Below are 11,845 nucleotides of genomic sequence, written 5' to 3'. Positions count from 1 at the left end.
ATCTAACAATTATATCGTTAAATCTTTTGCTTAGTAAGCAATAAAATATTGACTAGAAAATATGGACATTCATCTTAATCTTACATCAGAAAATTAGGCATTTTGAATATATCTTTATCACACATTAGCTATTTGAGCAACTATTTTGAAGTACAATGGGAAGCAGAGGGAAATGATTACCTTTTAAGTATTAAATAGAAGTTTCTTAAAGTCTATTTCATGTTATGTGTGAATTAAAATGTTTAACATATATTTTGATTTTGCACATGCTCAGTAGTTTTTAATCTATGGATTTTCTATCATAACAGTAAACCCTCTTTGTGTATATTTCTACAATGCTTCCTAATTATTATAGTTCTGTCCCCACTCTGACTACTGTTTTAAAATTAAAGTGGTTACAGCTCAAAAGTTAAACTTTTAAAACTTTAAGTATATAGTATCTCTTAGAGAGAAATGTAATTATAGAGCTGATAGGAATTGGGGAAATTTAGTGATACTAAGTCCAGCTTAAAAATAAAGTTGCTGTCCAGTCCTTTCCTACAGCTTATGTCGCTGACAGCAAACATAATTAAAGCTATAGAGAGAGAAATCACCAGTTGTTCTGAATCAGTGAAACTTGACAAGCACAAAGATAATGCTAAGATTCTTTTTTAATCCCAAGGACTGACTCTACCTACAGTCCCCTTTCTTTCTGTGTCCTTCTTAACAGCAGATATACAGAACAAACATGAATCAATAGAAGAGACTGGGGAGAGATAGAACAATTTAGGAAATTTGATGTGTTATGGTTCACACACATGCAATCATCCAACAAGCATGGTGTCCTCCATGGCTCTGAGCTGCTGGCACTTGTTTCACTCTTCTAGTCACCCCCATGGTTTCTCTGTCTCATTTCCCTCCCATAAACTGAAAGTCAGTTCAGATGCCAGAAAGGGTAGGGTTAAGAGTTCAACATCTGTTTCCTACTAAAGTCACAGAAATCTTTTGTCAATTGCCTACTCTCTGGCCTTGCTAGTAAAAGGTGGATACAAGGGAGAAGATTGGTACAATAGGAAGAGGCTATTTTCAATTTCTGTCATCATTGTTAAATGTGCTTTTCCCCAGAATGTCCTAGAGGGTCATTTTGAACCAAATCCTCTCCTGCTGGCATGTTTCTGACTCACTAGCTTTACCTCCCGTATGCCAGGGATATGCCATCTTTAAGGGAATTAAAAAGAGTTATCACCGGGCTTCCCTGGTGGCGCACTGGTTGAGAGTCCGCCTGCCGATACAGGGGACACGGGTTCGTGCCCTGGTCCGGGAAGATCCCACATGCCGCGGAGCGGCTGGGCCCATGAGCCATGGCCGCTGGGCCTGCGCGTCCAGAGCCTGTGCTCCGCAACGGGAGAGGCCACAGCAGTGAGACGCCCGCGTACCGCAAAAACAAAAAGAGTTATCACCATGAATTCAGACTGTATTGTTACTATTCAACTTATATAACATGTATGTTTGAAACCACTATGAATATTGTAATTTTTCTGAGACTGGTTTCAGCTGGCTGTATAATGCCTTGGCAGTCTCTTAGAAGCAAGGCAGGAATCACCAGGGTGATTCTGCTGCCAGCTCTTAAGCTCAGAAGTGGGCAATTGGCTATTGCTTACTTTAGAAAGCCTGGTCCACTGGGTTTGCTCACCACTGTGTACCTCTTATGAGTCTCACACTAGTGAGCTAGATTATTATTAAAAGCCCTAAATATAATTAATTCACGTCATGCCACCTTGTACCTTTTGGACTAACCATTCCTCCTAAATACACACTACAGAAACCCTGAATACGCCATGATATTGCAATCAGACTTATGATAGGAACTGAAATTATGCCAATTTTTAAAAATTTTTTTAGAAATATGCAAGGTTAAAGACATTTCTCCTGACTAGCAGATGATACAAATCCAAGCCTTTCCCTCTACATATCAATTTCAAGAATGATTTCTTTTGTTCACTTTGGTTTATTTTATTGTGTTTTTGTTTGTGGTGGATAAAAGGAGTGAAGATTGGACTTTTAGACTTGGGTCTTTCACTTCCTTATGTAACCTTGCATTAGTTACTGATTGTAGTATCATTTTTTTTCTGTAAAATGGAAATAACAATCCCTGTCCTACCTATCACCTTGAAAATAAAATTATAAGTGATAGATAAATGTAAGTTATTTGCATTGAATTAAAATATATGTGAATGAACATGTGTTTATAAAATATGCATTTTTATTGATTCATGCTCCAAATTTCCAATGCCAGGTGGTTTGGGAAATAGTGCAGGTAGAAATCACAAACCTCCCTGTGATGATTAATTTTATGTGTCAACTTGGCTGGACCATGGTGTCTAGATATTTCATCAAACATTATTTCTGTGAAAGTGTTTTTTGGATGAGATTAACATATCAGTGGACTCTGAGTAAAGAAGATTGCTCTTTATAGTGTGGGTGGGCCCCATCTAATCAACTAAAGTCCTGAAGAGAACAAAGTCTGACCTCCCTGAAAAAGGAAGGAAGTCTACCAGCAGATGGCTTTCAGATTTCAACTGCAGCATCAGCTGTTCCCTGGGTGTCCTGCCTGTTGGCCTACCCTGCAGATTTTGGAGTTGCCAGCCTCCATAATCATGGAGCCAATTCCTTACAATAACACACACACACACACATCCTGTTGGTTCTGTTTCTCTGGAGAACCCTATCTGATACACACCCTCAAATCTATATAGGGTCATATGACTAACCCTAGCCAATGGGACATAAAGAAAGTGAAATGTGTCACTTATGCAAAGAGGTATTTAATTATCTGGTGTGCTTTCTCCACTTTCTCTTCTCCTCTTGTGACAAATTTGGAAGCCACATGTGGAGGATGGCCACATGTGGTACACAAGATGGATGAAGCCTGAAGAATCTCCAACAAGGAATGTCTATATTGGATTTTGTGTGCATGAGAAACAATTACTGTGTTAGGCAACTGAGATTTGGGGATTGTTTGCTACAGCAGCTGGAACTTGTTATCCTGACTAATAGAGGTATATTTTATTGCATTCAAATTGGACAAAAAGGGGAAAGTTCTGCATTATTTGTAGCACAAAAGAAGAACACAGCTCCTGACACCTGGAAATTATCGTAAACACTTTTTCACTGAAAAATCAACATTAGACAGAGCTCTCACTGACCATGATATCAAGAAGAAACAGGACTACTGTATAATCAGGTCTGAGCACAGAGAAAAATGTAAACATTGTCCAAATCAGAAAAATCATCAAACATCTCCCTGTCTTGAGTAAATGCTGCTATAGCTTAACCCTCATTCTAATCTTCCCTCCTTCCAGATAAGATTTACTAATATACCTAATCATAGAATTATCTGGCTTCCTGACAGCATCCAATCCAGAATGAAGCTTCAGAACAAAGATTTATGATTCCTGAAATCTTCCCCCAAATCACCTAACACCAAAATTCTATTTTAAATTCTATTCTATTTAACCGACACCAAAATTCTATTTTCCAGTTTTGTTCTGAACCACATAGTGAGACTCTATAATCTCAGCAACAATATTATATCTGGATTAAATCGTTATCTTAAAAAAATTGTTTTTCTGAATTTTTAGCTTGGAACCTGTCCAGATATTTATCAAAAGTTTGTAACTTTAATATTCAATCTTCATTTATTGAAAAGTCTGTAACAGGATATGTAGAAAATTAGGGTTTGTATTTTGACAAGGCAATTTTTAAATTTATTTTTCTTTAAGAAGACTGAGAGAGTACTACTCTCCAGGAAACTCTGAATTGTCAAACTTTGAATTAGAAGTTATGGGGGGATGTTAAAAAGATCTGAAAAATATTGAATTTGGGCTCTAGTTAAACTTACACTAATGCTTATCTCAAAATCATTGTTCCTAACTTTTTTGAGGTTTTGTATGCAAATTTATTTTCAACATCTGGAAAGTGTGTGTGTGTGTGTGTGTGTGTGTGTGTGTGTGTGCGTGTGTGTGTATATATATATATATATGGAAAGAATATATATGTATATTTCATTTTTCTTCTAAAAAAGACTTTGTTCTTATAACCTGTATCCTCAAACTCTAGTGTGACTAGAAACTACCTGGCAAGCTTTTAAATAATTGGCTTCAGGAAAACTGGAAATCCTTTTGGTTAAAGATAAAATTGGATCTGTAGTTCACATCATGCACCAGGATAAACTTCAAAAAGATCACATATTTAAAGTAAAAAAAACTAAATTTTATATGAACTAGAAGAAGACATGGATGAATGCATTTTCAACCTGTAATCAGAGAAAACTCCCTATCTCAACATCCAGTAGCAATTCAAGAAAAAAAATGAACAATTGATTAATAATTTAATAGTATTCTGCACAGCAAAAACACTGTAAACAAAGTAAAAATGTACATTAAAACTTGGAGAAATTATTTATAACTGATAACACAGGGGGAAAGATCAGCATAATGGATATTAAAAAGAGCTCCTAAAATTCCCAGATAAAAAGACCAAAAACCCAGTGCATGTATGGGCAAAGGATATGAACAGGTAGTTCACAGAACAAGAACTTAAAATGACCCTTAAAGATAAGTAAAAATGGCCAACCTCACTAATAAGAGAAATTCAAATTAAAACTCACCTATCAGACTGGCAAAATCTAAAAGTTTGAAAATAAAATCTATTAGGGAAAATGTTAGGAATAGAAACTTTCATAAATTTTTATGGGAATGCAAATGGGAACAACCATTAAGGTAACAGTTTGTCAATATATAGAAAAATGTGGAATTAATAAGTGAAAACAACAAGGTTGCAGAATAAAAGGTTAATATACAAAAGCCAATCACTTTCGTATAGAGCAACAATAAACAAGTTGAACATGAAATCAAAAACACAATATCAGGGCTTCCCTGGTGGCGCAGTGGTTGAGAGTCCGCCTGCCAATGCAGAGGACGTGGGTTCGTGCCCCGGTCCAGGAGGATCCCACATGCCGCGGAGCGGCTGGGCCCGTGAGCCATGGCCGCTGAGCCTGCGCGTCTGGAGCCTGTGCTCTGCAACAGGAGAGGCCACAACAGCGAGAGGCCCGCGTACGCCAAAAAACAAAACAAAACAAAACACAATATCATTTACATTAGCATCCCCAAAATGAAATACTTAGCTATAAATCTAACAAAATATGTATAAGATATATACGAGGAAAACTACAAAACTCTGATGAATGAAATCAAAGAAGAATTAAATAAATGGAAACATATGTCATGTTCATGGATAGGAAGACTCAATATTATCAAAATGTCACTTCTTCTCAACTTGATCTATACATTCAGTGCAATCCCAAACAAAATCCCAGGAAGCTATTTTGTAGATATCAACAAATGTATTTTTAAGTTTAAATGGAGAGGAAAACAGCTCAAAGTAGCCAACATAATATTGAAGGGCAACAAAGTTGGAGGACTGACACTACCCAACTTCAAGATTACTATAAAGCTACAGTAATCAAGACAGTATTGTATTGGTGAAAGAACAGACAAATACACCAGTGGAACAGGATAGAGAGCCTAGAAATAGACCCACATAAATACAGTCAGGTGATCTTTGACAAAGGAGCAAAGGCAATCCAATGAAGAAAAGATAGTCTTTTCAACAAATAGTGCTAGAACAACTGGACATGCACATGCAAAAAAAAAAAAAAAATAGAATCTAGACACAGACTTTACACTTTTACAAAAATTAACTCAAAAAGGATCACAGAGCTAAATGTAAAATGCAAAACTACAAAGCTCCTAAAAGACAACATAAGAGGAAATCTAGATGACCCTGGGTTTGGTAATGACTTTTTAGATGTAATATCAAAGGCATGATCCATGAAGGAAATAATTGATAAGCTGGACTTTATTAAAATTAAAGGCTTTCTGCTCTGCAAAATACATTGTCAAGAGAATAGAAAGACAAGTCAGAGATTGAGAGCAAATGTTTGCAAAAGACACATCTAATAAAAGACTGTTACCCAAAATATGCAAAGAACACTTAAAACTCAAAAATAAGAAAACAGGGCTTCCCTGGCGGCGCAGTGGTTGAGAGTCCGCCTGCTGATGCAGGGGACGCGGGTTCGTGCCCCGGTCCGGGAAGATCCCACGTGCCGCGGAGCGGCTGGGCCCGTGAGCCATCGCCGCTGAGCCTGCGCGTCCGGAGCCTGTGCTCCGCAACGGGAGAGGCCACAACAGTGAGAGGCCCGCATACCGAAAAAAAAAAAACAAAACACAATTTTAAAATGGGCCAAAGACCTTAACAACACCTCACCAAAGAAGCAAATGAACACATGAAAAGATGCTCCACATCATATAGCATTAGGGAATGCAAATTAAAACAACCATGAGATATTACAGCACACCTATTAGAAGGATCAAAATCCAGAATACAGACAACACCAAATGCTGGGAAAATGAGGAGCAGCCAGAACTTTCATTCATTGCTGATGGGAATGCGAAGTGCTGCAGCCACTTTGGAAGACAGTTTGGCAGTTTCTTACAAAATAAACATACTCATACCATCCAGAAATCTCACGCTTTGGTGTTTACTCAAAGGATTTGGAAGATTATGTGCACACAAAAATCTGCACACAAATATTTATAGCACCTTTATTTATAATTGCCAAACTTGGAAGCAACCAAGATATTCTTCAGCATGTGAATGAATAAATGATATATAGCCAGATGGTGGAATATTATTCAGCACTAAAAATTGGGATGTTAAACCATGAAAAGACATGGAGGAAACTTAAATGTGTATTACTAGATGAAAGAAGCCAATCTGAAATGTATGGAATCTGTATGATTCCAATCAAATAACATTCTGGAAAAGGCAAAACTATAGATACAGGAAAAAGGTCAGTGGTTGCCAGGGGGTGGTGGGGTAGGGGATGAATAGGCAGAGCACAGAAGATTATTAGGGCAGTGAAAACACTCTGTATGATACTATAGTAATGGCTACAAGTCCTTAAACATTTGTCCAAACCCACAGAATGTACAACACCAAGAATGAACCTTAGCATAAACTATGGGCTTTGAGTAATAATAATGTGTCAATATAGGTTCATAAATAATAATAAATGTACCATTCTGGTAGGGGATGTTGATAATGGTGTAGGGTATGGATGTGTGGGGGCAGGGAGTATATGGGAAATCTCTGTATCTTCTGCTCAACATTGCTGTGAACCTAAAACTACTCAAAAACTAAAGTTTATTAAATAGTTACCCCAAAAATGCTTTGCCACTTCGTGTTTCTACCTCCAGTGTTTATTCCAAATAAACACTGGGAAAAGTATGAAATTATTTATGAACAACATTATTTATCAATAGTATGCTCTGCAATAAAAACAAGAATCAAATAGATTCCTGCATATGTATATGACATCTCCAAGATACAGTAAGTGAAGAAAGCAGAGTATGTATATTATGATTCCTCTTATGTGAGTATGTTTATATACTTTTATTTATAAAAATAAAACAAAAAATTTAAATTAAAATATGGTTACGCATTGAGATAGAGAGGGAACAGAAAAGAGGGGCTAGGATTTTTCTGAATATACCTCATCAAAAAGTTTTGACTTTAGGTGATGTAATTGTTTTATATGTTCTAAATAAGATTAAAATTTATCACTAAGAATTGAAAACAAGCTGAAGTAAATGAACCTAACCATATATCACACTGGTGACATCGCCACAAGAGAAAACAACTCATTTCAAGTGACTTTACAATACAATATTTTGATTTTAAATTCTTATATGGATTACATTTTAAGGGAAAAAAGAGCAAAAAATATAATTAAACTTCATTCAACAGTCTTAACGCTAGTAGAAATATTAGTACTATCATTTTGAGAATATTTCACATGCATTGTAGGATATAGCAAGTAATAATTATATAAAATTTGATGGAAAACATGGGCATAAAGTTTCAGTTTTACAAGATAAAAAATGTTCTGGAGATGGATAATGGTGATGGTAGCAACTGTGAATGTATTTGACACCACTGAACTGTATAGTTAAAAATGGATAAAATGGTAAATTTTATGTTTATCTTACCACAATAAAAAATGGGAGAAAAGGTAAAAAAAAAACGTTGATGGGAAACATAATTTTCAGCAAAAGAGAAAAGAAATTCAAGTATAAAATAAAATACAGTGAAGAAATTTCTTGTAATTTTACAATTAAACTGGTAATATCTATATAAAAAGCGACATTTTCCTTTTAAAAATAAATCTTTTCCAGCTTTTTCTCCTGAAAAGTCTTGGGAGCATGACATCCCAGTCAAATGAGAACCTCTAGTGTCAAACTGTGGTATCTAAATACTATTTCCACTAAAAAGAACCAGAGCTCCTTGGAAGAAAGGCTGAATCCAGATTTGAAACATGATATATTCAAGACTAACTTGGAATATATTATTGTTCCAGAAGGCAAAAAATCTATCAAAGAGTAATGGAGTATCAAAAGAACCCAGAATTCAGACAAAAAAAGCTTCCACTATGCAAAGATGGGACAATTTGAGCATAAATAAGACAATACAAAAAGTAATCACTATAATCCACTGAAGTACATTTAACATATTTTTAAAAGCATGACCTTATGCATATACGTTTCTATTCATATAAAGTTCAAAACTAATCTATGGTATTTGGAGATGGGGTTGATAGGAGAACTGAAGACACATAACAAACAAAGGTAATCTGTGGCCCTTTTTTTATCTTAATTTTAACAAACCAGCAAAAATATTTTTTAGACTAAGGAAACTTTTGATATAGATGGGCTATTAAATGAATTATTAATTTTGTTAGATATAATAACATCATGGGTTACGTAAAAGGATGACCATTTTTTCAGGAATTCATATTGATGTATGTCATGATAAAATGACATCATTCCTGGCATTTATTTTTTTTAATAGATCTTTATTGGAGTATAATTGCTTCATAATACTGTGTTAGTTTCTGTTGTACAACAAAGCAACTCAGCCATATGCATACACATGTCCCCATATCTCCTCCCTCTTGAGCCTCCCTCCCATCCTCCCTAAATTTTTTCAGCAATAACAAAGAGATACAGATAAAGCTAGAGTAGCAAAATATTACTCATCCTGAGTCTTAATGGCATACATGAAGGTCTATTATAATACTCTTTCTACTCTAGTATATGTTTAAAATGTTCCTAATGTAAAACTTTTTAAAAATTTAAATGAAGATAGCATAAGAGACTCAAGAATACTCCTAGCCAAAAGGACAAAAGAAAGAGAAAAAGGGAGGGAGGGAGGGAGAATGAAAGGGAAAGAGAAAGGAACGGGGAGAGAGAGAGGGAGAAAGGTATTGCCTGCAGGGAGTTTGAGATTCTGGTGCAATAGGTCAGAGATCAGGCAGGAGTGTTTGCCTTTTTAATAAACACTCCCAGGTGCTTCTGATACAGGTGGTCCTATTCATAGTTTCATATGTTTATCATATTTTGAGAGACACTAACCTAGATTTAGGCTTAGTGTGGACTGAATGAATTGTCAGTGGTGCAATGGGAAGAAGGCAGAATTCAGTCAAGAGGCTTTAAAACTCAAATCTAAGCTCAGTTACTTACTGGCTTTAAATATTGGCCAACACATTTCACCTTTATCCATAAAATGGAGATAACAATACATACCATGCCAGATTACTGTGAGGATTAAATGAGATAAGTATATAGAGCTTTTCTAACCTAGAAAGACTTACCCAAAAAATGAGAGTTGATTAAATCCTTTAGAATCTCCATTAATGGGTGTAAGCATACACATGAATACATTCATGGGCCCAGGTGCAAAATTAAATCAATTTGTAAACTAAGGATAATGGTGGTCAATAACAGAGAAATTCTTCATTCAGATATACATAAACAAAATTAATTAGGGACAAAACACCTCTCTATCAGTGTCAAATTCCAAATTAGAGCTTTTGTTACTGTTGTTTTATTTTGGTTTATGTTCTTTTAGTTAAGCTTAGAATTCCACCTGACGAAATATATTACAGTACAAGAGACTTCCCTTTGTAAACCTTATCATATACATTATACTAATATTCAGTAAGTTTGTACAAAACTAAGGCATACCTGTACAATACCTGTACACAGAACTCAGAATGGAATCTTGGGAGCCATGAGTGAGGCCAGAATGGCCCAAATTCTATAGAGTATGGAGATAAAGATGATCCAAAGGCAATGTCCAGGGGATAAAACAAAGCCAAAGTAGGCCACAAAACTGGGTCATTCATCTCAAGAGGTTAGGCAAAGTAGCAGAATCTAGGCAAGAAAGAGCAAAAGGCAAGGCCAGGAACACAATACAGAACAATGTGTTTAAAATAAAAAGAGAGCAGCAGAGTCTGGAGTTGCGTACATGCACGAAGCCTGCAATTCTAGTTATGATTGGGGAAGAATCTCTCAAGAGTGTGGCCAAACTGGCTCAGAAAAATCAAGAAAAAGAAAAATGTGTTTTTACTTCAACAGAATATTCAGTATTCAAATTAGCTAGTTCTTTATCTGAGGACAGAATTAAGTCTATATCTGAACATCCAGTTTGGTTTTGTTGTTGTTTTTTAATGAGTTCCTACTACTTCCATTATACAGTTTTAGTGACTGAGGCTAAATAAACTAGTCCAAGGACAACTCCCATCTGAGAGAGACTGCAGTCTCATTCAGGAGATGATCAATTAATAAAACCAAGAATAATGGTGTTCATATAAGGTGAGTGTGAGGCTAGCACTCCACAAAGGATCAGGTGTGAGAAGTGTCATAGTACTTCACTTTTTCTCAATTACATAAATCTACTCCGAGCCCACAACTGCCTATATGATAGGACATGAAAATATCATTAATGTGGGGAGGAACCACCCCTTCTCATAATCACACAAAAATTGAGAGTCTTCTACAACCCAAGATATTTCAAGAAAGGGTCTGCAGCCCACACTGGTCACCACTGACATGTGCACTGAACAATCCTGAACGAGGCCTCCTTCATGTGCCATCACTGGTTCTGGGTAAAACTTGTACAAGGAGACCGTTCTGCTTCCCTGGGTATAGAGCACTAACATTTGCTACTGAGCTCCAGCTTCTGCTCCATGGAACCCCAGAGGAGAAAAGACTACTCACTATTGAAGGAACCTGAAAGTTTCCTTCTAAGTCGTGGCTAAAACTCTAAAAGCCTCTCTCCTCTCCAACTTCACTCACTTCTGCCTCTCTTGATATTTGGACCCAATTCTCCTTTGACCCAATCCTGCTTCAGAGGCTCCGTGCTTTTGAAAACCTAAGTGAAGGTATCTTCTGGGGACCTGACAAATTTTCCTTCCAAACCTGAAACACAATTGCTATTAGCAGAACCCCAAGTCAAAGAATTTAAAGGCCTGCCTACATCCTTGGGGTAGAGAAGGCACAATATCTACAGCAAGAAGCACGAAGCCCAAATCAGTACCTCGATGCACATAATTTAACACTGAATGCATCTTGAGAAAACAACACTGTATAAGTGGCAAGATCACCACCGAGTGTGAAATTTTCACACACAGATTTGGATCCCAGCTCAGCATTTTGACCTAGAGCAAATCATTCATTCTTTCTTATCCTTGGCCTTTTCCAATGTGAGGTGGGAATGATGATACTTGTTTTCACCAGATCATGGAGCAGTTTTGAGGATCCAGTAAGAAAAGGTATGTGAGGATAGTTTGTCAACTGGAAAGCACGTAAGCAAATGTAGAGGTTTGGACACTACAGAAATAAAATGAAATAAAAATTCAGTGTGTGCTAGACTTGCCACAGAAAACTTCATGGAGGAAATGGAG

The sequence above is a fragment of the Grampus griseus genome, assembly GCF_964374135.1.
Source record: "Grampus griseus genome assembly, chromosome: 4".
In the NCBI taxonomy this organism is placed as follows: domain Eukaryota; kingdom Metazoa; phylum Chordata; class Mammalia; order Artiodactyla; family Delphinidae; genus Grampus; species Grampus griseus.
This window is presented reverse-complemented; position numbering follows the sequence as displayed.